Source organism: Acanthaster planci, linkage group LG01 (assembly GCF_054643075.1).
Source record: "Acanthaster planci isolate LZ-2023a linkage group LG01, COTS_SCS, whole genome shotgun sequence".
Lineage (NCBI taxonomy): Eukaryota > Metazoa > Echinodermata > Asteroidea > Valvatida > Acanthasteridae > Acanthaster > Acanthaster planci.
The window spans coordinates 8,994,605-9,005,533 of NC_141777.1; the positions used below are offsets into that span (position 1 = coordinate 8,994,605).

At 39.0% G+C, this 10,929-nt stretch overlaps 1 protein-coding gene across 21 annotated transcripts in view; it reads right to left on the reverse strand.

The window, feature by feature from the left end:
• Positions 1–5,974, reverse strand: part of plcb4 (phospholipase C beta 4) — a 131,944-nt gene extending 125,970 nt beyond the window's left edge. For 12 of the 21 annotated variants that reach the window (XM_087144976.1, XM_087144978.1, XM_022234824.2 and 9 more), the window contains exon 1: positions 5,487–5,972. The gene's annotated coding sequence lies outside the window, so the exon portion shown is untranslated. Of the gene's footprint in view, positions 1–5,486 lie in introns of all 21 variants that reach the window. The other 9 variants (XR_015427495.1, XM_087144942.1, XM_087144960.1 and 6 more) reach the window with 3 other exon arrangements.
• Between the last annotated feature and the right edge of the window lie 4,955 nt (positions 5,975–10,929).

Consider the following 10,929-nt stretch of genomic DNA (forward strand, 5'->3'; position numbering starts at 1 on the left):
ATGTGCATTGCGCACGTGTATCGCTTGCTCAAATGGCGCCCATGCGATTACAACGATCTACACATGTACATGTACGTGTACTCAAGGTGAAGTTCGCCATCTTGCGCCGCTACGCGGTGCCATACGATCTTTGGTCATGGTATCAGAGCTACATGTACATGTACATTTATTGTCTCTGAGACATTTCTCCTGACGAATGTACTTACAATTATTAAGTGAATGTGTCTTCTAATAACTACCAAACAAGAATGCATTGAATCAGCATGGCAACAGACCTAATTGATATTTCAAACCTGAATTTCCCCCTCGCCTTTTTTTTATCACTCTTTATTAGTTTCCGGCTGTCTGAAAAGCATGCAACACACAGCGTTCACAATTAAAAAACTAAAAATCACCAATGCCTTGATACAGCAAAACAAGACACATATTTTTGAACTTAACTTAAGACTTCATATCTTTTTAAATCATACAGTAGGGACTTCGATGCCTTTTGTATTAAAAAAAGGCATCAATAATAAATAAATAAATAAATAAATAAGAATCAAATTACAAAATGGAAAGATTTTTCATTGAGTATTAAGAGAAAATACACAAGACTGATGTGCTGCTAATCAAAAATTGATATCACAGATTAAATCACAATCAATGAACTTCACGTACGGGTATATTTAAATCCAAGTTAAGTACGTGGGTGTAAACACAGTAAATATTTGATTTACTGGTATCAGATAAACAATAAATTGTTTGGATTTTTTGACAGACATAAACATCTCTCAGTTTTCATTTCAACAGTGTTTATAATGTACATGTGCCAATTCTCAAGTCTTCATCTTTAAGCAGTAAATCAAATTCAACACTGTTCACACCTCATACATGTATTTAATCATTATTACAGGGACTTGTATTTATTTTGCATATTCCACATTAAAGAGAAACTGTGACGGGATAAATGGGCATATATTCACGGTTCAAACGTGACATTTTTGTGTCCGTGACACCTGACCTGTGGAATTTTACACGGAAATACATGAATCGCTAAACTGATTTCAAGTTATTTCTATTTTTTTAGCAGGTACAATGTAGTTTGCATTGATTCATCACTCTTAGAAATTACAGAATGTGTTCTGAATAACAAAATCATCTACCGGCCCTAATTCAGAAAGACTGAATCTCAGTATTACTGGTACATACTCAACAAACTGAACAGAATTTTAAGTCATGCGACATGTTCATCTTGTTGCAGTCTCATTTGGCCATCGCCAGGGCTACCAGAAATTATTTGGGGCATTTGTACATGTACAACAAACACACTAAAAGGCAGTATACTGTACATATATATGCCATGCACGTACATGTACATGAGCATACACGAACATGTATGTGTACATTTCTAGTGCAATTGAAGCAGCACTGTACAGCCTGAACAATATAAATACCTGCTTATAATGCATTAGCGCGCACGGTATTTGGGTAATATATTTCAGGAACGGTAGGCTGCTCACGTCATTACCGGCACAAGCTGGGACTGCAGTGCATGCATACATGTACATTACATGTGCGTGCAGTGAATCCACGGAGTGCCAAATTCAGGCAATGGCAAATGGAGATGTTGCAGGGGCCGGGGCCGAATATCGGAGGGGAATAAACAGATTATCATTTCTATTCAATCTTGTTTCAGCGTATCACGACGACATGATAAGGAAGACAAGGCCATGGTGATGGAGGACTTCATCACTTCGACTACCGGTACCTTTGACTTTGAGGGTTTGGGTTCAACATAACGAGCACAAATTTTCTGTTGATGGGTTACCTGTGAGACGAAATTTATCATTGTAATTTGATAACCGAAATGCAACCGTGGCAATAAATCATCTTCACTTTAAAAAATACATGCATTCATGGAAGTGTTGCCCAGAATCTGTACAATATCAAAGGCAAAATCCTGTACATCATGGTACATGGAAGTAAATAGAGCCTGCATTCATGTTCATTTCCCTGCAAACGGATGCAAGAGTGCTGTACAGGTCAAAGTTTGAAAAAAAAGAAGCTAAGACAATAAAATTAAATTGTACAACAGTGAATGCATTATTCTTTATACATAAATGTACATGTACCTCAGTTTAACTTCTATAGAAGTTAAATGTACATGTACATGTACAAAATCATTGTTCCATTTTAAAATAATTTAATTTATCAACTGAAAAAATTGTCACATATTCTACGTGTTCAAGCTCTATTTATTAAGTATAAATTTTCAATTTAAGAATTAACTTTTTTCTGGAAACCAAACACACGTATACATACGTGCGTATGTATACGGACACGTTACAATCAGTTACATCTATACATTACCAATGTGATGCTAACTTTACTCAATCAAGAAAATGCAGTATTTAATGTTGAAGAATTCAACAATGTGCTTGTCCAACTTTATACACTGTAGGTTCAATCAGTTCCAAAGTTTGTCACTTGTTCTGTTTGGTTAATACATAGTACATTAACCACGCAACATCCTTCCCACTGTATTTCTGTCTAGCTACACAATCACAGGAGGTGCCAGTGCTTACATACCGGTACCATATCTGCAGATCACTGCAGATGCAAATCTCCCAATGTGTTGGCTGTTATCAAAGCAACACCTGACTTCTTACTCTTTAGACAAGAGGGTGCATTTTGTGCAAATACTGCATAGGTCTGCTCTGTTTGGTTAACACAGTTTTTGTACTTCACGCTTTATCAGTTGCAGGATTGTGACAGTTCTGATTGAGTGTTCACACGTGCATATACATACAAATCAACAGGAACATTCAACATTTTCACCCAGACGTATTGTACATGTAATGTCCATTTTCGCCAGGACTTCAAACTCACTGATACCTCACACCTCTACATGTGTACTGAAAAAAAAATCTTCAGAATTCAGAGTGTGTTGTGAACGGTACATGTACATGATGGGTAGGCATTCACCGCGTTAAGGGGACAAGTACTTTTGTTTGGGAAATTTGAACCAAGTTGCGGGGGCATTTCTGAGTCCCCACAACATTTTTGGTCTCCACAAAACAGGTGAAATGTCGAGTGCATGTCCCCACAACCATGACAACTACGGTGCGGGAGGCACTGTACATGTACATGTCATTTCTGTACACATAACTTAACAGCAGCATACATGTACCATACACTGTCACAAAGCAAAAGCAGTTTTTATCTGAAATCCAGACTGGTGCACGGCCTCTACATGTATGCCTGGATACCGTCCACACAGCATATTGTCACGTCCAAACTTAATCCACTGCCCCCACTTTGCCAGTGCCAACTTACCGTAGGGCGCGCCCAATTTTGTTAAAACAGTTAAGCCTGCCACTATTCAAAGGTCTGTTTTTTATGTCATGGTTGGGTTAACTATGGTGCTGATTCACGTACAATTGACATCACCGCATTCCACTGGCAATGCTTTCTACTCCCCCCCCTTCTATTTCCAATCCATCATTTTTTACACTTACTGTGGTTCCTATTCTGTTATTAAATTTTCGTTATCAATACTACATGTTAAATTTATTTTATTAAATTTTCGTTATCAAACTACATGTACATGTAACTGCATGTCCATGTTCTTTTTTAAAATGAAGTATTTCTCCTAAAAAAAAATTGGTCATGACCAACTGTGTCAACAATTTTAGCACTGGAAAAAGTTCAAGCAGTACTGGTATATAAAGTTGAGATGAATAAATAAAAGTCCCCATGTTTACATCGTATCAACGCGTTGCCTAATTTCCACAAGACTAGAAAATTTATGTACGTGTAGTGCCAAAAAATAGGCCTACCAGTTTATTGTTTTGTGAGGTTACAGTTCCATAAGGAAAGTTCTATTAGTTTCAAATGAATATTTACGAGAAAGTGGTTATGTAGGATCTCAAATTCTAGAAATCCTCAAACTCACAACGGATGACCAACCTACTCAAGCAAAAACTAACAGTAATCTACCGTAGACTATTTCCACCACGATGTACATGTACTATGAAGTTGTCTCTGACCCAACTACATGTACCGGTACATATTAAATACACTGAACACAGAAGCACATAACCACAATGAACACATTAGATTATCAGTTTGTCTCAGCCATTAATCAAATTTTGGTGAGGGATTTTTTCATTATTAAATCTCAGCGAGGAAAAATGCAACCCTTTAAATGAAGAAGACTGCCACTTAGAAACTGACTCACTGGTAAGCTTTAAATTTGCCCAGCAATGGTTTGATGGCGGTATCAGTTCTATGGAGTTATACATGTAGCTCGTGTTTGGAGGAAGAAGTTAAAATGGCAAAAATGAGAGGAAATGACAGTTATGAAAGAGCATTATGTGAATGAACACAAAAGAATGGAAACTGAATTTTAAAAAATCATGAAATTTTGGTTTCATTAATTTTTTTGGTGCAGGACCAAAATTATAAATGCAGGCGCTGATAAGAAATTAGTAGGCCTAATCTATTTTCATTAGTCTTAACAGAACGCGTAAATATAAACTTGACATTGTACAAAGTCTTACATAGAACAAATCATTTACGAGCCAGCTAACTCTGCTTCAGTGGTAAAATAATTTACAATATTCAAACAATATTTTCAATCATAACTTTTCCAAAAGTCCTTTTCCTTGTTCGGTAACTTTGTTTTAGTTTGCATCGTGCAAAATGCAAACTGAGCTCAATGTGCTCGTCACTCGGTTTGGCATCCTGATAAAAGTGTGAAACTGGCTCTTCCGACAAGCATCTGATTCTGTACTCTGTCACATTTGATGACATTTTTTATAGATCTATACAACGCACTGGAGAGATCTTGTGACTCATCTTCCGGAAAGAGTTCTATATACGGACGCCACTTGACACCTCGTGCACAAACCCTAATGAGACTGGTCTGAAAAAGTCTCTTTCCTTAGTAAATGACTTGGGTATTTTCCCTGCAAAATTGAACTTTTCTGGACATCTTTTTCCTTACTGATGGCTATTACTTGGGCACTGCATGGAATAATTACTGGCGTCTGAGTGGGACTCTTGGAAAAACTCGTCTTCCTCCCCTGACATGCCTGAATCAATAATGCACACCATTTGCTCTCCTTATTAATTAATTTTAAGATGAATTCCTCTAAAATTCTATAACATTGGTCCTCATCACTGATCAATCACCTTCAATCTCTCTGTGAAAATGCGAGTTTGAAATTTGATGCCAAAGAAACCTATGATATAGGGATCCACTTTCACAGTGAAAAAGCACCTTACATGAGCACATAAATCAGTTCATTCCAAATTAATGTAATGTATCAGCCTATAACGCACAGTAGGGTTTCATGAATGTACATCATGTACATGTATACTACGGTAAGTTAATTTCAACACATTCCACATGACCCTGTTCTTCTGACATGGAATGTTCAAGTCTTCTTCCCTAAAGTAACATTTAGCACTTTGACAAAATGTTTGAGAGAAAACATTACCTTCCCACGTTTCCTATTGATGTAAATCCATCTTCTTGCTGAGTCCGACTCCAACGCGCAATTTCCAAGCGTAAAATGATCTTAACACCCGTTTTTACCAAATGATCCTCGAAGAAAACAATTTCCAGAGCGCAGAAATTGACAGGCAACGGCACACACTGAAGAAGTGACCACACTGCGAGGGGATAGTCCTGCCTGAGCGGTGTGTGTACGCCGACGTGAGCAACAATCTCCAATCCGTCTGGCCTGGGTCAAAGATAATTTCGTTTTATCTCTGAAATGGCAGCATCACCATATCACTCAACGGCGAGAGGGAGAATGGAAAAAATCTGGACGATGATGACGCTAGCAGCGGCAACCGCCTCCTCATCTGCTCCGCGCTCAGCTAGCTGGCTATCTGCTTCCCCTATCTCTAACCTGCTCCTCCTCCGCCGCGTCCACAGATACCCAGTACCCGTCTACCGCCTGGACTTCTCTGGGCCCGTATTTTGTGAAGTACCTACGGGAGGCCAGGGCTGTTTTGATGAGGGGCACCAGACGGGGTTTTCATCGATTTTTCGTCGAAATCGCCAAAGGACTTGTAATGTGGTAGCGCCACCTTGCGTTGTGAGGCCACACGGTATTGGGGAAAGCATTTCTAACAAAATTATTCAATGGAGGAGGAGAGTGCTAATTTGGATATTCTTACCATTATCATTATAGAATAATATTTTTGCTTAAAGACAAAATTTATAAAATACTACAAAAAAAGGTTTTTTTACTATTCTTATTACAAAAAAAGCTTTCCAAAAGCAGCAGGTACATGTAGGTGGTCAAGGAAGGAAGTGTACAGTGTTGGGCCCGAAGGCAAATTTGTTTTGACACAATACGCTGGGAATATGCTATAATCGTGGCTCTGAAGGGTTTTTTAATAGAAGCAAAGTCCGACATTACATTCAACAAGGGAAGCTTCCACGAGACATGAAGACTAGTCTCCTCTCAAGAACCATTTTCCTATAGGAAAGTCTATACGTGTATCCCTAGACAGTTCCGAGATGGAAAAAAAAACTACACATGAAAGTCAGCGACAGCGCGATTTCATCATGAATTTCAGAAGACTGCACGCCTGATGTTTGGTCAAAACCTCATCCCTTTTTAATTTTTTTTAATCCAGGATTCACCCTCTATTTTCACAGTGGCAGTAGAAATTTTAATTTAAAAAAAGAACGGTTCCGAACATCGACAAGCTACATAGCAGAGTTGTAACGAGTCATTGATTTTTGTGAATCGAGTCGAGTCGAGTCATTTTATAGCAGAGACTCGAGTCGAGTCGAGTCATCACACCGAGAAGTCGAGTCGAGTCATTTATTTTGCCCGAGTCAATTCGAGTCACAAACATTTGGACACATAATAAATAAACATCAAGAGACAGAAATTTGTTTGCTGTTTTGAATTTATTAATGAGGAGCATAGCACAACATTTGCTAAGTGTGAAAAAACTGCACTCAATTAAATCACTCTGCAGGTTTCAGTAGTTGCTTATCCCAAGAGAAAGCCCTGGAGATTTGCCTCACCAGGTGTCAATTTCATAGAGATGCCAAAGCAAAACATTTGCTTTAGTGCAAAACACCGTCATTCAGTAAATAAGGTCACTGGCCCAAGCTCTCTGTATTTGTCTTGCTAACCAAAATGTACAACTAAATACCATTCAAAACCAACATACATCAGATGGAGCTTAGGCCAGCAACCCTATTTTATTGAGTAACGGTTTTTAACACTTGGGCAAAATTTATGCTTAAGCAGCTCCATGAAATTGGCCACTGGTTGCAATAGCCACACTGTTCAAACCATGTATCCATGCAAACATGTGCTGATGTATAGAAGACACCCCCCCCAAAAAAAAGAAATAGAAAGCTTTAAAAGTATACTGCAGTAACTGTGTATATGCATGACGGGCTGCCTTAACAGCTAACTGGAGGCTCTCCAGATTTTATTCAAAACGGATACAAAAGCAACACTGACAAATATCTCCACCCAAATCTAAAAGAATGACTTTAATTACAACAACACGACAAGGTGCCGTTGATAAAGTACGTACGCACGAGGGGGGCAGGGGGTTGGTGCCGTGTCGTACATAGGGGAAGGGGTTCAGTGTGTACTATGGAATTCCATATCTGCCGTCGCCCGTCGTCCGTCGCATTTTGCTTTTTGTTGTGTCCCAATTCTGCCATTTACCAGTTCCAAACATGCCATTTTCCGTCGTGCGTCGCCCGTCGTGCGTCGCCGGTCGTGCGTCGCCCGTCGTGCGTCACCCGTCGTGCGTCGCCCGTCGTGCATCGCCCGTCGTCCGTCGTGCGTCGTCCGTCGTGCATCGTCCGTCGTGTGTCGCCCGTCGTGTGTCGCCCGTCGTGCATCGCCCGTCGTCCGTCGTGTGTCGCCCGTCGTGCATCGTCCGTCGTGCGTCGCCCGTCGTGTGTCGTGCGTCGCCCATCAAATGGGTTGCATAGGACCTGCAAACGCCGGGGTTTAACAAATGACAATGTGATGATTTCATTTACTCTTAAAGATCTTTTCCGAATAAGGCAAGTACAAATCCCACCTGCAAAGCATATACTAGTCACATAATTAATTCCAATAATGCTAGACTACCCCTGCCCCTTGACAAGAAAATATCACCTCTCTGAGAATTCAACCAAGTATTTTCGGGGGAAAAACATTTTCAGCAAAAATGTTCCAGCCAACTTATCCACAGTGTTATTCTAATTCGCATACTGTAAAAATGTGCCGACTTGTTTTTATCAAATTCCAGGAAGAAATCTGCCAACCTATACAGATATTCCATCTTGTCCTCTCAATTTCATCTTGAAATCCAGACATACTAGACGTGCTGTGGATAACAAACTGTTTATTAAATGTATTGTTAGGGGGCAATTACCACTTGGTTTAAGTTTCAGAAAATACGACGTGTTGGTTTTTGTGGGTGTGTATGCCATGGTGGATAGACCAATGAGAACAGGTTGTCCAGCACATCAGCATTTTTTATGGGGCTAACAAGTAACGTTACTGTCAAAGAGTTGTCGATGGTTGCATTATTTGGGGATCAGACTGTTGTATTCTCTTTCGCCTGTACAAAACTCTTATCAAACCAATTCTGGAGTACGGATGTGAAGCCTTCAACTCAGCGGCTTTAGAACACAAGCAAAAATTAGATAGTATACAATACCAGGCTCTGAGGATATGCTGTGGAGCACTGTATGGAACCTCGTTACAGAAACTGCAAGTAGAGTGTGGAGATCCTCCTCTTTATCTCAGCCGTAATTATTTTTGTAATCTATATAATATCAAACTGGATATGCATGCTTCTCATCCTAATAAATACGTCCAAATAGACTGCTGGCAGAAACACTACTTTGCTAAAAAATGGAAAAATAATCTATACCAAGCCCCATTTGAAGCCAGAACAGGTAAACTGCATTTTAATACCTTCCCATTACACAATCCTTTCCCTTACTGGCATTATACTAAACCTAATATCTCAACAGAAATTCTGAACCATGTTAAACATACCATGGATATCAATGAAAAGGGTTTCCTTGCTACAGAGATCATACATATGACTTGGGGTAACTCACTTCACATCTATACAGATGGTTCTGTCGACCCAAATAACAACACTGTGGGATGTGGTATATACATACCTCAACTTAATTACTCCAAGAACATCAGATTAAACAATGAAGCCTCTATTTTTACAGCGGAACTCTTTGCCATTTTACTGGCCCTTGAATGGATTGAAGATGTTCAGCCTATGCAATCCTGTATATTCACAGACTGTCTGAATGCTATACGAGCTATATCTCGGCCTATCCCAAGAAACAAATTAACTTGTGATATTCGGCATACACTTATTATTATTCAAAATCAGGCTAACAATGTTATTTTTGAATGGATACCAGGACACTGTGGAGTTAAAGGAAACGAACAAGTTGACCAGATTGCTAAAAAGGGTACTAAAAAAACCATTATTGACCATAAACTGCCCCTTTTTATAACAGAAGTTAAACATCAACTCAAAAGTTGCATCAAGCAACAGTGGCAACGGGAATGGAATAATTCTAAAGCTTCTCTACTTAAAAAATACAACCCATTGTTTCCCTTAACATGAACACGTGGAACCTCTCACGCTGGCAAGAAGTTCAGATTCACAGACTCCGGCTTGATATGTGTAAAAATCTAAATAGTTTCTATAAAAAAAATCGGTAAACACGCGAACGGATTTTGTGAAACATGCAACACGTACGACAATGCTGAGCATTTTCTCATAAACTGTAACAAATATGTTAGTGCCAGGGGAAAACTTCAAAAATCATTAAAATTAACTCCAGATCAAATGACACTTAAAAATGTTTTAAACTCAAAATATAATATTCCCCACTTACTGAAATACATCAAGGCTACTAACAGTAACATCTAATATGAAAATGCATGCTCATACATACATTGATTTTTACATTTTTACATTTTTTTACATTTATCCATATTTGCCCATGCTTTCTGGTGTGATATGTACGTCAAACGATTGGCTGGACAGAGTGCTACCTATCAACACCTGGAGTATGCAGCCTGCGAACGTACCGGCGGAGCACGGGCTCTTAAATTGCAAGGGAGACGGCTGGCTTGCAGGACACTGTAGCATCTCCATGTCTGGAGGATCGTTGATGTCATATCACCCCCATAACATCCTTCATATACTGATTGCCTTACACATGTACATGTTTTCCACATTTCATATGTAGCTCTTCTCATCTAAGCCTTGTCCAATTTCTTTTGCATGTATGCATGTATAGTTATCTCTTTTTTATTTGGTTTCCTACTACATATCCTACAGTACATGCCTCCTTTTACAGAGTCATTTCTCAGTTCTTGGGTTTTCAGACTTGTGCTTTCTTTTCTTCTTATCCGTTATGGTTCTCAAAGTTCAAGCCTGATGTCTTCATTGTGAGGAAGATTTCTTCGTGACTCAGCTACTGTATTGAAGTTTGCACAAAGGGCACAATAGTGCCAAAGCTGCCATTAATCTCACAACAACAACAACAACAACGTTACTGTTTAAAAGACTTCTGTGAGCCAACCTGCAACTAAAGTCATGTCTAATTTGGAGTATACAGCAGATTTCATCATAGGTATACCCGCCCTCAAAATAATGTTGAATCAGTTCGTCTCTTATGAAAACTATTAAGGAATCAAACATTGTAAATAATCTATTATTTACATTCCGTTCTGTGGGATATCGTGCAGGGACAGACAGAAATATTACATAGGCTATAGACCTAAAGTCAGGCTGTTAACGAGTAAAAGTTACGTCTAGAGTATTAACTAAGTTATCGAGAAAAAAATCTACCCTAACAAAAGTCTATATTGTTAATTTATTTATGTAACCAAAGTGGTATTATTTCATATACAC